This window comes from Lolium perenne, chromosome 4 (assembly GCF_019359855.2).
Source record: "Lolium perenne isolate Kyuss_39 chromosome 4, Kyuss_2.0, whole genome shotgun sequence".
In the NCBI taxonomy this organism is placed as follows: domain Eukaryota; kingdom Viridiplantae; phylum Streptophyta; class Magnoliopsida; order Poales; family Poaceae; genus Lolium; species Lolium perenne.
The window spans coordinates 33,197,241-33,214,019 of NC_067247.2; positions in this window are offsets into that span (position 1 = coordinate 33,197,241).

Consider the following 16,779-nt stretch of genomic DNA (forward strand, 5'->3'; position numbering starts at 1 on the left):
AAGCATTAAGCATAACAAGTTGCAACAATATCATCAAAGTACCAATTACGGACACTAGGCACTATGCCCTAACAATCTTATGCTATTACATGACCAATCTCATCCAATCCCTACCATCCCCTTCGGCCTACAGCGGGGGAATTACTCACACATGGATGGGGGAAACATGGCTGGTTGATGTAGAGGCGTTGGCGGTGATGGCGGCGATGATCTCCTCCAATTCCCCGTCCCGGCGGAGTGCCAGAACGGAGACTTCTGGCTCCCGCGACGGAGTTTCGCGATGTGGCGGCGTTCTGGAGGGTTTCTGGTGACTTCGACTTCTCTCCGTGCGTTTTTAGGTCGAGGCGAATAAGTAGTCCGAAGGAGGGCGTCGGAGGCCGGCCGAGGGGGCCACACCACAGGGCCGCGCGGGCCCCCCCTGGGCCGCGCCGCCCTATGGTGTGGGTCCCTCGGGCCTCCACCTCAATTGTCCTTCTGGCTCCGTTAGTTTCCTGGGAAAATAGGGCCTTCTGCATAAATTCTGAGGATTTTCCCGAAAGTTGGATTTCTGCACAAAAACGAGACACCAGAGCAGTTCTGCTGAAAACAGCGTTAGTCCGTGTTAGTTGCATCCAAAATACACAAATTAGAGGCAAAACAATAGCAAAAGTGTTCGGGAAAGTAGATACGTTTTGGACGTATCAGTTGGCCACACTTCCTCCACCTGCTGGACGCGGGATCCCAGTTTACGTCAGCAGTTCCAGGATCGTCAGCAGGCTGGCTCTTCAGGATCTTCTGCAGTTGCACTCTCTAATCAGGACATTCTCAGGGGTCTTCGTGTTCTGCTCGCTACTACAGACTCTTCCTCACCGGGCGCTGCTAGTTCTGTGACTGGCTCTTCTGGCACTGCGCGACCACCACTTTCTACACAGTCAGGTACGTCCCCGTGGTATCTGGATTCTGGAGCTTCCTTTCATATGACCTCTGAGTCTTCTATTATGTCTGCTCTTCGGTCTCTTATTTCTCCTGTCCGTGTTGTCACGGCTAATGGTACCTCTATTCCTGTTTCTAGTAGAGGCACCCTTTCTACTCCCTCTTTCTTTGTCCCTGATGTTTCTCATGTTCCTCGCCTTCAGATGAACCTTTTCTCTGCTAGCCAGCTCACCGATTCTGGTTGTCGCGTCATTCTTGACGCTGAGTCTTGTGCGGTTCAGGATCGTCGCACACAGGCCCTGGTTGGAGCTGGCCCTCGTAGCCGTAAGTCTCCGGGGCTTTGGGAGTTAGACTGGCTTCGTGTTCCTTCCGATGCCACTCCATCTACCAGTTCTCCTCCGGTTGTTGCCTCTGTCACTGGCTCTTTTCAGCAGTGGCATCATCGTCTTGGTCACCTTTGTGACTCTCGCCTATCGTCTTTGGTTCATCGTGGCCTTCTGGGGTCTGTCTCTGGAGATGGGTCGTTACACTGTCAGGGCTGTAGGTTAGGCAAACAGATTCAGCTTCCCTATCCTACTAGTGTGTTTGTCTCTCAGCGACCGTTCGATTTAGTCCATTCAGATGTTTGGGGTCCGGCTCCCTTCGCTTCGAGAGGGGGCCGTCGATACTATATCTTATTCATTGATGATTTTTCACGGTACACCTGGGTGTTTTTCATGCACTCTCGCAGTGAGGTGCTCTCTATTTATCAGCGTTTTGCGGCCATGGTCCGCACTCAGTATTCCTCACCCATTCGCGTGTTCCGTGCTGATTCTGCTGGTGAGTATATCTCCCAGCACCTTCGTGGTGTCCTTGCTGAGGAGGGCACCCTCGCTCAGTTTTCTTGTTGACATAGGCACCCCTAATGGGCCTGCCGAAGATGGTACCCGGGGTTTACTGAAGGCCCACGACCTGAATAATAAGAAGATTCGGAAGCCCAAGATGCTATTAAGGAAAGCTAGAGTTGTATTAGGAAACAATACTTGTAATCTTGCGGGACGGGTCAGAAACCCTCCCAGACTCTGTAAACTTGTGTATTACGAAACCCTCGGCTCCACCTCCTATATAAGGGGAGTCGAGGGACCAAGAAAGGATCAAATTTACTGTCAACACAACCCTAGTTTCATATTCGTCGAGCATTTTTCGGCTGAAACCTTCGAGATCTACTTGCCCTCTACATCCAACGAAACCCTAGTCTACAATCTGTAGGCATTGACAAGTTAATACCTTGTCACTTGTCCCGGCGCGCATGCTCAAAATGGCGTCGCCGAGCGTAAGCATCGTCATCTTCTTGAGACCACCCGTGCTATGATGATTGCTTCTTCTCTTCCGCCACATTTCTGGGCTAAGGCTGTTGCTACGTCGGCCCACCTCATTAACATTCAGCCTTCCGCTGCTCTACAGGGTGGCATTCCTCTCGAGCATCTCTCTGGTGTTTCTCCAGACTACTCGACTCTCCGTTCATTTGGTTGCGTCTGTTATGTCCTTCTGCCTCCTCGCGAACGCACCAAACTGACCGCTCAGTCTGTTGAGTGTGTTTTTCTCGGATACAGTGATGAGCATAAGGGCTACCGCTGTTGGGACCCCGTTGGTCGTCGGCTCGTGATGTCACGTTTGATGAGACGCGTCCCTTCTATCCTTGCCCCACCTCGGGTACTTACCCGGTGGATGATATCTCTTTTCTTGTTTTTCCGGATGCACCCCCTGCTGTCCCTCCTCCCCTCCCTCCTACTTCTGATGTGCCCCCTTCGGCGCCATCCTCTCGTTCGTCTAGTCCACCTAGTACTCCTCGTTCTCCGACTTCGGCTCCTTCCGATGCTGTCCCTTCTTCCTCTTCTTCTGATGACTTGTCTTCTGCAGATGAGCTTCCCCCTTCACGGCCTGTTCATCAGCGTCGTGCTCTAGTTCGTTACTCTCCTAGTCAGTATGTGTTGCCTGCCAAAACCCACCGGCGAGCAGCGGCGAGCAACACGAAGAGCCGGGAGGCTTCCAAGACTGCTGGTGGGCCCTGGTCCCTCGACATCGTCCCGCAATGCTCTGGCACACGTCCTGACGGTCGCAAGGGCGTGCCACCTGACCTATACCTGGTCAGGAAGGTGTTGGATCGCTTCGATTAGCTTCCTGCATGGTAGACACGTAAACATTAAATGAGCCTCGATCGGCTCTCAGGTTACCCTGCTCATCGGCTCGAGGAGCCGATTGACCCATGGTTCATGTTAGATCTTGCAATAACATGGGTATCCTGCTTCATTATATTAAGCTAAATCAATCTACGGCAGTTTAGGGTTTTCACCGTATAACCGGAACATCCTACACGTAGTTGAGCCTAGCAGATACGAAAGATGATGGAAAACTAACCCTAAAAGAGGCCTAAAAGCCAACATAAAGTCAATTCCCGGAACATCCCTTCTAGGATCGGTAAGCCATACCTAGCGCACTACCGGGTCGTTCAACCCGTTTGTAAGGCCTAGCCATACGGATATTAAACTAATCCTTGCAGAACAAGGAGCAACTATAACAGATCGAATCTACTAAATAAAGATGAAGCAAGATGCCACCCCTACACCTAAGATAGGTGTAAGGGCGGCTAGATATCGAGGGGCAGCATAACTAAGCAAGCATATCAGAAGAACAACGATGCAAGCTGATGGCGTGAAATTCACACATTCGTTGGGAACCCCAAGAGGAAGGTATGATGCGCACAGCAGCAAGTTTTCCCTCAGAAAGAAACCAAGGTTTATCGAACCAGGAGGAGCCAAGAAGCACGTTGAAGGTTGATGGCGGCGGGATGTAGTGCGGCGCAACACCAGAGATTCCGGCGCCAACGTGGAACCTGCACAACACAACCAAAGTACTTTGCCCCAACGAAACAGTGAGGTTGTCAATCTCACCGGCTTGCTGTAACAAAGGATTAACCGTATTGTGTGGAAGATGATTGTTTGCAGAAAACAGTAGAACGAAGATTGCGATGGGATTGTATTTCAGTAAAGAGAATTGGACCGAGGTCCACAGTTCACTAGAGGTGTCTCTCCCATAAGACGAACAGCATGTTGGGTGAACAAATTACAGTTGGGCAATTGACAAATAAAGAGAGCATGACCATGCACATACATATCATGATGAGTATAGTGAGATTTAATTGGGCATTACGACAAAGTACATAGACCGCCATCCAACTGCATCTATGCCTAAAAAGTCCACCTTCAGGTTATCATCCGAACCCCCTCCAGTATTAAGTTGCAAAGCAACAGACAATTGCATTAAGTATGGTGCGTAATGTAATCAACAACTACATCCTTAGACATAGCATCAATGTTTTATCCCTAGTGGCAACAGCACAACACAACCTTAGAACTTTCTCCTTTGTCCCTGTGTCAATGCAGGCATGAACCCACTATCGAGCATAAGTACTCCCTCTTGGAGTTACAAGCATCTACTTGGCCAGAGCATCTACTAGTAACGGAAAGCATGCAAGATCATAAACAACACGTAGATATAACTTTGATAATCAACATAACAAGTATTCTCTATTCATCGGATCCCAACAAACGCAACATATAGAATTACAGATAGATGATCTTGATCATGTTAGGCAGCTCACAAGATCCGACAATGATAGCACAATGGGGAGAAGACAACCATCTAGCTACTGCTATGGACCCATAGTCCAGGGGTAGACTACTCACACATCACTCCGGAGGCGACCATGGCGGTGTAGAGTCCTCCGGGAGATGAATCCCCTCTCCGGCAGGGTGCCGGAGGAGATCTCCTGGATCCCCCGAGATGGGATCGGCGACGGCGGCGTCTCAGTAAGGTTTTCCGTATCGTGGCTCTCGGTACTGGGGGTTTCGTCACGAAGGCTTTAAGTAGGCGGAAAGGCAAGTCAGGAGGGGGCACAGGGGCCCCACACCATAGGCCGGCGCGGCCAGGGGGTGGGCCGCGCCGCCCTAGGGTTTGGCCACCCTGTGGCCCCACTTCGTTTCGTCTTCGGACTTCTGGAAGCTTCGTGGAAAAATAGGCCCCTGGGCGTTGATTTCATCCAATTCCGAGAATATTTCGTTACTAGGATTTCTGAAATCAAAAACAGCAGAAAACAGCAACTGGCACTTCGGCATCTTGTTAATAGGTTAGTTCCAGAAAATGCACGAATATGACATAAAGTGTGCATAAAACATGTAGATAACATCAATAATGTGGCATGGAACATAAGAAATTATCGATACGTTGGAGACGTATCAGCATCCCCAAGCTTAGTTCTGCTCGTCCCGAGCAGGTAAAACGATAACACAGATAATTTCTGGAGTGACATGCCATCATAATCTTGATCATACTATTTGTAAAGCATATGTAGTGAATGCAGCGATCAAAACAATGTATATGACATGAGTAAACAAGTGAATCATATAGCAAAGACTTTTCATGAATAGCACTTCAAGACAAGCATCAATAAGTCTTGCATAAGAGTTAACTCATAAAGCAATAATTCAAAGTAAAAGCATTGAAGCAACACAAAAGAAGATTAAGTTTCAGCGGTTGCTTTCAACTTGTAACATGTATATCTCATGGATATTGTCAACATAGAGTAATATAATAAGTGCAATAAGCAAATATGTACGAATCAATGCACAGTTCACACAAGTGTTTGCTTCTTGAGGTGGAGAGAAATAGGTGAACTGACTCAACATTGAAAGTAAAAGAATGGTCCTCTATAGAGGAAAAGCATCGATTGCTATATTTGTGCTAGAGCTTTGATTTTGAAAACATGAAACAATTTTGTCAACGGTAGTAATAAAGCATATGCATCATGTAAATTATATCTTATAAGTTGCAAGCCTCATGCATAGTATACTAATAGTGCCCGCACCTTGTCCTAATTAGCTTGGACTACCGGATCATCACAATGCACTGTTTTAACCAAGTGTCACAAAGGGGTACCTCTATGCCGCCTGTACAAAGGTCTAAGGAGAAAGCTCGCTTTGGATTTCTCGCTATTGATTATTCTTCAACTTAGACATCCATACCGGGACAACATAGACAACAGATAATGGACTCCTCTTTTATGCATAAGCATGTAACAACAATTAATAATTTTCTCATTTGAGAATGAGGATATATGTCCAAAACTGAAACTTCCACCATGGATCATGGCTTTAGTTAGCGGCCCAATGTTCTTCTCTAACAATATGCATGCTCCAACCATAAGGTGGTAGATCGCTCTTACTTCAGACAAGACGAACATGCATAGCAACTCACATGATATTCAACAAAGAGTAGTTGATGGCGTCCCCAGGAACATGGTTATCGCACAACAAGCAACTTAATAAGAGATAAAGTGCATAATTACATATTCAATACCACAATAGTTTTTAAGCTATTTGTCCCATGAGCTATATATTGCAAAGGTGAATGATGGAATTTTAAAGGTAGCACTCAAGCAATTTACTTTGGAATGGCGGAGAAATACCATGTAGTAGGTAGGTATGGTGGACACAAATGGCATAGTGGTTGGCTCAAGTATTTTGGATGCATGAGAAGTATTCCCTCTCGATACAAGGTTTAGGCTAGCAAGGCTTATTTGAAACAAACACAAGGATGAACTGGTGCAGCAAAACTCACATAAAAGACATATTGAAAACATTATAAGACTCTACACCGTCTTCCTTGTTGTTCAAACTTAATACTAGAAATTATCTAGACCTTCGAGAAACCAAATATGCAAACCAAATTTTAGCAAGCTCTATGTATTTCTTCATTAATAGGTGCAAAGTATATGATGCAAGAGCTTAATCATGAGCACAACAATTGCCAAGTATCACATTACCCAAGACATTTATAGCAATTACTACATGTATCATTTTCCAATTCCAACCATATAACAATTTAACGAAGGAGAAACTTCGCCATGAATACTATGAGTAGAAACTAAGGACATACTTGTCCATATGCTACAGAGGAGCGTGTCTCTCTCCCATAAAGTGAATGCCAGGATCCATTTTATTCAAACAAAACAAAAAACAAAAACAAAACGACGCTCCAAGAAAAAGCACATAAGATGTGATGGAATAAAAATATAGTTTCAGGGGAGGAACCTGATAATGTTGTCGATGAAGAAGGGGATGCCTTGGGCATCCCCAAGCTTAGACGCTTGAGTCTTCTTGATATATGCTGGGGTGAACCACCGGGGCATCCCCAAGCTTAGAGCTTTCACTCTCCTTGATCATGTTGCATCATACTCCTCTCTTGATCCTTGAAAACTTCCTCCACACCAAACTCGAAACAACTCATTAGAGGGTTAGTGCACAATATAAATTGACATATTCAGAGGTGACACAATCATTCTTAACACTTCTGGACATTGCATAATGCTACTGGACATTAGTGGATCAAAGAAATTCATCCAACATAGCAAAAGAGGCAATGCGAAATAAAAGGCAGAATCTGTCAAAACAGAACAGTTCGTATTGACGAATTTTAAAATGGCACCAGACTTGCTCAAATGAAAATGCTCAAATTGAATGAAAGTTGCGTACATATCTGAGGATCATGCACGTAAATTGGCTTAATTTTCTGAGCTACCTACAGGGAGGTGGACCCAGATTCGTGACAGCAAAGAAATCTGGAACTGCGCAGTAATCCAAATCTAGTACTTACTTTTCTATCAACGGCTTAACTTGGCACAACAAAACACAAAACTAAGATAAGGAGAGGTTGCTACAGTAGTAAACAACTTCCAAGACACAAAATAAAAACAAAGTACTGTAGGTAAAAACATGGGTTGTCTCCCATAAGCGCTTTTCTTTAACGCCTTTCAGCTAGGCGCAGAAAGTGTGTATCAAGTATTATCAAGAGACGGTGTGTCAACCTTACCTTGGGCTTTACCCTTACCTTTCTTATTGTTTTTCTTTCCCTTTGGTTTAGGAAATATATGATTTCCCCCTGGTATAGAGGTGAATTTCAGAGTGCCTTCTCCAACATCAATGACTGCTCCCAATAGTTTCAGCAGGGATCTTCCGAGTGTAAGTTTTCCTATTTCAACAACAAGATAATCAATGGATATTGTTCTTCCAAGAATGTTTGTATGCACACCTGCAGCTATTCCTTTAGGAATTATAGTAGAGTTATCAATGAGAGTTATTTCTTCTCCTCCTTCATCAACTCCCCAAAGTTTCAAAGATTTATAAATACTTTCAGGCATAAGGCAAAATTCATACATAATATCGCAGTAGGCATGGAGAGTTCGATCACCGATAACAATTTTAACAGCAGGATCCCACAATGAGAGTTTAGAGTTCACTAAAACTTGTTCAATACGATTACGAACGTGGCAATAGTTATCATCCAAGCGAGATGTACTTATCTCGAGATTGTTTAATCTACTATATATGCTAGTGAGGGCTGAATCAAAGTTATTAGCTGAATCATGTGATGCAACCAACTTCTTTATGGCATTAAAAGCTTGATCCCCATTGCAATGAAGGAAATCTCCTCCCACTAAAGTATCCAAAGCATATCTATAACGAACCATAAGACCGAAATAAAAATTACTAAGGAGCAAACTTAGAGTCATTTGAGGTTCAGTTTTACGATAAGAAGTAAAAATTCTAGACCAAGCATCCTTAAAACTCTCCTCATCCCCTTGTTTAAAAGTGAAGACTAATTCTTCAGGCGAAGAAGTAACAGGTTCAGAGCTAGACATGATAATAAAAGTAACTAATTTTTTTGTATTTTTAATATAGAGTGCAAGACAGTAAATAAAGCAAACTAGATAAAGTAAATGCAAGTAACTAATTTTTTTTTGTGTTTTCGATATAGCAAACAAGATAGCAAATAAAGTAAAACTAGCAACTAATTTTTTTGTATTTTGATTTAGTGCAGCAAACAAAGTAGTAAATAAAATAAAGCAAGACAAAAACAAAGTAAAGAGATTGAGAAGTGGAGACTCCCCTTGCAGCGTGTCTTGATCTCCCCGGCAACGGCGCCAGAAAATATGCTTGATGGCGTGTAATTCACACGTTCGTTGGGAACCCCAAGAGGAAGGTATGATGCGCACAGCAGCAAGTTTTCCCTCAGAAAGAAACCAAGGTTTATCGAACCAGGAGGAGCCAAGAAGCACGTTGAAGGTTGATGGCGGCGGGATGTAGTGCGGCGCAACACCAGAGATTCCGGCGCCAACGTGGAACCTGCACAACACAACCAAAGTACTTTGCCCCAACGAAATAGTGAGGTTGTCAATCTCACCGGCTTGCTGTAACAAATGATTAACCGTATTGTGTGGAAGATGATTGTTTGCAGAAAACAGTAGAACAGTATTGCAGTAGATTGTATTTCAGTAAAGAGAATTGGACCGGGGTCCACAGTTCACTAGAGGTGTCTCTCCCATAAGACGAACAGCATGTTGGGTGAACAAATTACAGTTGGGCAATTGACAAATAAAGAGAGCATGACCATGCACATACATATCATGATAAGTATAGTGAGATTTAATTGGGCATTACGACAAAGTACATAGACCGCCATCCAACTGCATCTATGCCTAAAAAGTCCACCTTCAAAGTTATCATCCGAACCCTCCGGTATTAAGTTGCAAAGCAACAGAGACAATTGCATTAAGTATGGTGCGTAATGTAATGAACAACTACATCCTTAGACATAGCATCAATGTTTTATCCCTAGTGGCAACAAGACAACACAACCTTAGAACTTTCTCACATCGTCCTGTGTCAATGCAGGCATGAACCCACTATCGAGCATAAGTACTCCCTCTTGGAGTTACAAGCATCTACTTGGCCAGAGCATCTACTAGTAATGGAAAGCATGCAAGATCATAAACAACACGTAGATATAACTTTGATAATCAACATAACAAGTATTCTCTATTCATCGGATCCCAACAAACGCAACATATAGAATTACAGATAGATGATCTTGATCATGTTAGGCAGCTCACAAGATCCGACAATGATAGCACAATGGGGAGAAGACAACCATCTAGCTACTGCTATGGACCCATAGTCCAGGGGTAGACTACTCACACATCACTCCGGAGGCGACCATGGCGGTGTAGAGTCCTCCGGGAGATGAATCCCCTCTCCGGCAGGGTGCCGGAGGCGATCTCCTGGATCCCCCGAGATGGGATCGGCGGCGGCGGCGTCTCAGTAAGGTTTTCCGTATCGTGGCTCTCGGTACTGGGGTTTCGTCACGGAGGCTTTAAGTAGGCGGAAGGGCAAGTCAGGAGGGGGCACAGGGGCCCCACACCATAGGCCGGAGCGGCCAGGGGGTGGGCCGCGCCACCCTAGGGTTTGGCCACCCTGTGGCCCCACTTCGTTTCGTCTTCGGACTTCTGGAAGCTTCGTGGAAAAATAGGCCCCTGGGCGTTGATTTCGTCCAATTCCGAGAATATTTCGTTACTAGGATTTCTGAAACCAAAAACAGCAGAAAACAGCAACTGGCACTTCGGCATCTTGTTAATAGGTTAGTTCCAGAAAATGCACGAATATGACATAAAGTGTGCATAAAACATGTAGATAACATCAATAATGTGGCATGGAACATAAGAAATTATCGATACGTTGGAGACGTATCACAAGCCCCAAAACATCTACGATAAGTAGTGTTACTCGCCATCAAAAAGGCTTCAGTACGAGTAACACCAGATAACGAATAAACCTATACTGCCTAGATCGCAAGATGCGATCTAGGCAGCATGATGCTTACCCGGGAGAAACCCTCGAAACAAGGGGTGGCGATGCGCCTAGATTGTGTTTTTTGTGAACGTGATTTCCTCCTTTCTCAATAACCCTAGATACATATTTATAGTCCGTGGACTTTCTAATTCGGGAATAAACCTAACCGTGTACGGGTTAAACTCTATCTCTTGATTCTAATCTATCATAATATAGAGATACACGGGCAATCTAGCCCAAATTCTCGTGCAAAGCCACTTCAGAGACACTCCACGTGTATATCCTCCAAGCCCATCTCAATTACGGCCCATATCTTGATTTGGCCAAAATCCGGTGATAACACATGCCCCCCTGGTTTTGGTAATGATAATTTCAAAACCACTCTGTTTTTTCTTCGTAGGGTCATGTCGTGGCAGAGCAAAACCGCTTCAGTATCTTTCCATCATGAGGCACTGTCTTCTCAACTTCTGCACGATTGACAGTTTTGGCACCGTGTCCTCGAAAACTGCTCAAGCATTAAATCGTCTTTTTAGATCCCCTTTATTTAAACTCATCTGAGCAGCTCGCCTCTTCATCCCCCTTCTCCGCACTAGCCATCGGCCAAAAATATCCCTCTGCAGCCATGTCTTCCTCTTCCTCCTCTGCCTCTTCCGGCCTCTCCTTCCACTCCTCCTCCTCGAGTGAGCCGATTCCAGAGTATGACCAGATGGAGGCGTACAATAGGCGCGCTCCCGAGCATTGGGATGAGCGGGAGTGGGACTTCGACTTCGTGCCAGATGGCCCACCCGAGGCCCTCGTTGGGGCAGATGGTGATTTGCCCCTGACTGACGGGAAGGACGACCTCCGGTTCCTCGTCGACGGGGAACTGGAGGCGGAGAGTGAGGATGACCTCTCCTCCTGGGGTAACTTCACCTCCTCCGTCGAAGAGGAAGAAGAGGAGGACGAGGAAGACGACACCTCCTCCGACGAAGAGGAGGAAGAGGAGGATGACACCTCCTCCGACGAGCCGCCGGCGAAGCGCTTCCGCGGCTGGGCCTGGTCAGATGACGATGAAGATGACGATGATGAGGAGGAAGAAGCCCCTGTTGAAGGCCACGGCACCAGCGACGAGGAGCCCGCCGGCAGCAGCGCCGACGGCAGCTACGACGGCGACGACGAGGGTAGCGACAGCCCGTAGATTAGGGAGTAGTGCAGGGCTAGTAGTGGTAGTGCATTAGGCATCGGATGATCTTTTTGAGAGCCATCGGCTCTTCCTTGTAAAATCCCTCTTTGAATCAATGAAAATTGTTCCCCCAATTTGAGTTTCCGAAGGTCTTCTAATCTTCCGATTGACAAAGTAGGTCAACGCACCAAGAGCCGATAGCAGCGTATCGGTCTTTCACCATCAAATGCCCATAAGGCCGAACTCAATTACCAAATTAGATAGGTTCAAGCAAACACTCCTCAAATTCAGACTGTAACTTGATACCTGATCATAATATTTTGTTCCTCTAGAGTCGATGGCTGCGCATCGGCTGTTTTATTCTCAAGTCGATGTCTGTGCATCGGCTGTACCTAGCATCCTATTGCTTCGCACACATATTTCTTTTTATCGGCCGATTTCATACATCGGCCCCCATCTTCCAATGTTCATTATCCTCATACTTGGGAAGAGAATTGTTTTTTTTACTGGCCGATTTCGTGCATCGGCCTCCATATTTTACTGCCCATCATCCCACATACTCGGGAAATATTTCTTGAGATGCTGGCCATTGACAGCCACCGGGAACTTCACACCATTCAACTGCTCGAGCATGTATGCATTGCCCTTCAAAACTTGGTCGACTTTGTACGGTTCGTGCCAATTTGGAGACCATTTACCATACGTTTTATCCTTAGTCCCCAACGGCAACACAGCTTCCCATACCAGATCACCAACGAGGAACTCCTTCGGTTTCACCTTCTTATTATATGCACGAGCTACCTTGGCTTTGTTTTCCTTGATTTTCTCAAGTGACCATAATCTGAGTTCCGTTACATCCTCAATGTTGTCACTCATCAGGGCTGCATATTCTTCAGTTGTTAAATCATTCTGAAACGTAGTCCGTCTCGAGCCAGCCGTGATTTCCCAGGGCAACACAGCTTCCTGTCCGTAGACCAGATGGTATGGCGAGGTCTTTATTGCTCCATGACACGACATACGATAAGCCCACAAAGCCTCTGACAACACCTCGTGCCAACGTCTAGGATACTCGTCAATTTTCCTCTTGATCAGCTTGATAAGGCTCTTGTTGGACGCTTCAGCTTGCCCATTTGCTTGAGCATAGTATGGAGACGATCAGATCAGCTTGATTCCCATGTCCTCGCAGAACTTTCTAAACTCCTTAGAAACGAAAACCGAACCTCCATCGGTCGTGATAGTCTGGGGAATCCCGAATCTATGAATGACATGCTCCTTCACAAAGCTGATGACATCCTTGGATGCTACTGACTTCATAGGGACGGCCTCCACCCATTTAGTGAAATAATCTGTAATGGCCAGAACCCACTCATGGCCTTTGCTCGATGAAGGATGAATTTTGCCGATCATATCCATGCCCCAACCACGAAATGGCCAAGGCTTGATGATGGGATTCATCGCTGATGCAGGTACCATCTGAATACTCCCAAACTTTTGACATGCTTGACACCCTTTATAGTACTTAAAACAATCCTCAAGCATGGTGGGCCAATAAAATCCCGATCGCCTGATCAACCACTTCATCTTATGAGCCGATTGATGCGTTCCACAGGCACCTTCATGTACCTCATGTAAGAGCCGATTGGACTCGGCTGGTCCCAAACATTTGAGAAGTAACCCTTCCAATGTCCTGTAGAACATGTCATCCCCAATTAGGACGTACTTCATGGCCTTGTATCTTCTCCGTTTAGGTGCCCCCCGAGCCGAATCTTTTAAGTAATTGAAAATATCGGCTCTCCAGTCATCTGGTTCCATGAACTGCACTTGGACATCGGTTCCATCTTCTACATCCTTGTATCCTGATGCCATCTGTGCGAGATCGTTCGCCTCGGTATTCTGCGACCTTGGGATCCAATTGAAATTTATATACCTGAACTGTGTCATCAGCTCACGGCATTGCATCCATAATGGGAAGAGCGACTCGCTCTCACATTTGTATTCCTCCGTGAGTTGAGAAATCACCAATTTGGAGTCTCCAAAAAGTTCCACTGCTTCTGCCCCAGCTTCCAATAGCAACTCCATTCCCTTGCATATTGCTTCATACTCAGTGACGTTGTTGGTGCAAGGGGTAGGTAACCTGATGGAGAAGGAATATGTTGCCCCCCGAGGTGACACGAGTAGAATGCCGATGCCGCAACCATGATCACAAACCGATCCATCGAAGAACATGGCCCATGCACGCACAGTCAGTGCTGCTATATCAGTGTTTATTCGTTCAGCAATAAGATCGGCCAACGCCTGTCCCTTGACTGCTTTCGCAGGCTGATACCGGATATCAAATTCCGATAATGCAAACATCCATTTACCGAGTTGGCCTTTCAACACAGGAGCCGACAACATATGCTTGATGACGTCTGATTTGCATATGACGATAATTTCTGCTGGCAGCAGAATATGCTGAATCTTGGTGCAGGTGAAAAACAAACAGAGGCACAACTTCTCGATCTCAGGGTACCTCGTTTCTGCATCCAACATTCTTCTGCTGAGGTAGAAAACCACTCTCTCCAGACCATCATAAACTTGCACCACCACTGAAGCGATGGAGGTGTCAGCTACTGACAAGTAAATGTAGAATGGCCTATCTTGCTGTGGCGGAACCAACACAGGTGGCTTTGTGAGATACTCCTTAATCTCGTCAAATGCTTGCTGTTGCTCTGCCCCCAGCGAAACTCCTCATAAGATTTAATCTTCACCAAACCCATGAATGGCTCGATTCGCCCTGACAGATTGGAGATGAATCTTCTGATGAAGTTGATTTTGCCGATGAGACACTGGAGTTCTTTCTTCGTGGTAGGTGGCTTCATCGTTCGCACTGCCTCCTGGCTCTTCAGGCCGATCTCAATTCCACGTTCATGAACCAAGAAACCCAAGAATTGACCGGCCGTGACACCAAAAGCACACTTCTTTGGATTCATTCTTAGTCCGAACTTTCTAGTTCGGTCCAGGACGTGCCGTAAATCCTCCAAGTGCCCTTCCACTGCAACAGACTTGACCACCACGTCATCAATGTAAATCTCCACCAATTTGCCGATCAGATCATGAAAGATGTAATTCATGGCTCTTTGGTAAGTTGCGCCGGCATTCTTCAGCCCAAATGTCATGACTACATACTCAAACAAGCCTACCGAGCCTGGTACTCTGAATGCAGTCTTGTGTATATCTTCTGGAGCCATGAAAATTTGGTTGTAGCCGATATTGCCATCCATGAAACTTAGAACCTTATGACCAGCAGCTGCATTGATCAATGTCTCTGCTACCGGCATTGGGTACTCATCTTTTGGAGTGGCTCTATTGAGATCCCGAAAATCTATGGCAACGCGCCATCGGCCATCCTTTTTCTCTACAGGTACGACGTTAGAAATCCACTCAGCGTACCTGCATGGCCTGATGAATCCGGCGTTCAGCATTTTCTCGATCTCTTTCTTGACTTCCACCAGAGTTTCGGCCTTCATCTATCGTGCTCGCTGCTGGAACGGCCGAAATCCTTTCTTCAGAGGGAGCCGATGCTCAATGATGCTCCTGTCTAACCCTGGCATATCTGTGTAATCCCATGCAAAGCAATCTGGGTATTCTTTCAACAAAGCTATCATCAGGCTCCTCAGATGCGGATCTAATTTTTTGCTGATAAATGTTGGTCGTGGCTTATCCCCAGGACCAATGTCAATCTCTTCTAGCTCATCAGCTGATGTAAACCCATACCCTAGCTTTCCGTCGCCTGCTAGATCGATGCTGCACACAGGCGAAGCATATGGTGAGGATAATATGGGTCGATTGCTGGAATCGGCCTCCTTTTTCATTGCATTACTCAATGAGGGTTTACAACTTAATTGTGCTCTAGGACAACTACGTGACATGCTTGGGATGAGATCATTGCTTTTTATTTTTTGGGGCCGATCGCAGGGATCGGCCTTGCCACGTACGTCTACTGACTTTGGTCTTGCTACTCTGTCAGGCCGGTGGATAAGACCAGCCTCACCCCGTATTTTGACGCTTCGATGCGCTCACAGCCGTCCAAACTGATTCCAGAGATCGGCTCTTGGTCGTCTGCATCCCAAATGTTCATGCCAGCTAGCGAGATTTCGATCGAGTCACCTGCATGAACGACCTCCACTTCATCTCCATCCCACTGTATCAGGCATTGGTGCATCATAGATGGAATGCAGCAGTTAGCGTGAATCCAATCCCTCCCTAGCAGGACAGCGTAGGTGCTCTTGCTGTCGACGATAAAGAACGACATAGGGATGGTTTTCCGGCCTACGGTTAGATCCACGTTCAGAACGCCTTGTGTTTCTGATGCTTGGCCGTTGAAATCGCTTAGCGTGACGTTGGTCTTAATCAGATCTTCGTTAGAGCGTCCCAAACGCCGTAGCATGGAGTATGGCATTATGTTGACTGCCGCTCCCGTGTCGACCAACATCTTGTTGACAGGCTGCCCATTGATATAACCTTGTAGATACAGGGCCTTCAGGTGCCTGTAGCTCCTCTCTCGTGGCTTCTCAAAGACAACTGGCTGTGGACCGCAGTCAAACTGTGCTACTGGCACTTCTTCAGTTCTTGGAGCATGAAACTCCGACGGCAGTATGAACACCATGTTTGTACCAGCCGATGCCTTTGCATCGGCTTTTGTCTGCTTGGGGCGCCATTCTTTCTTTGGCGGGCGCGCCTCCGTCTCCAAAGTTTGCTGAATTTTCGCGGCCAGATCGGGCCGTGCTTTCCTCAATGTGTACAGGTATTGCGCTTCGGCTTCTTCCAAGTTGCGTAGCCGCTGAACCCTGCGCTTCTGGGAATGACTGAGTCCATCAGGGCACCACCTTGGTCGGTGGTACCTATCTTCTTCTTCTTCTTCTTCTGACTCCTCGAAGTCTTCATCTTGAGAGGACTCAGCTCGTTTATTCTGAGGTGGGAGAGGTCCTAGACGCTTGAACA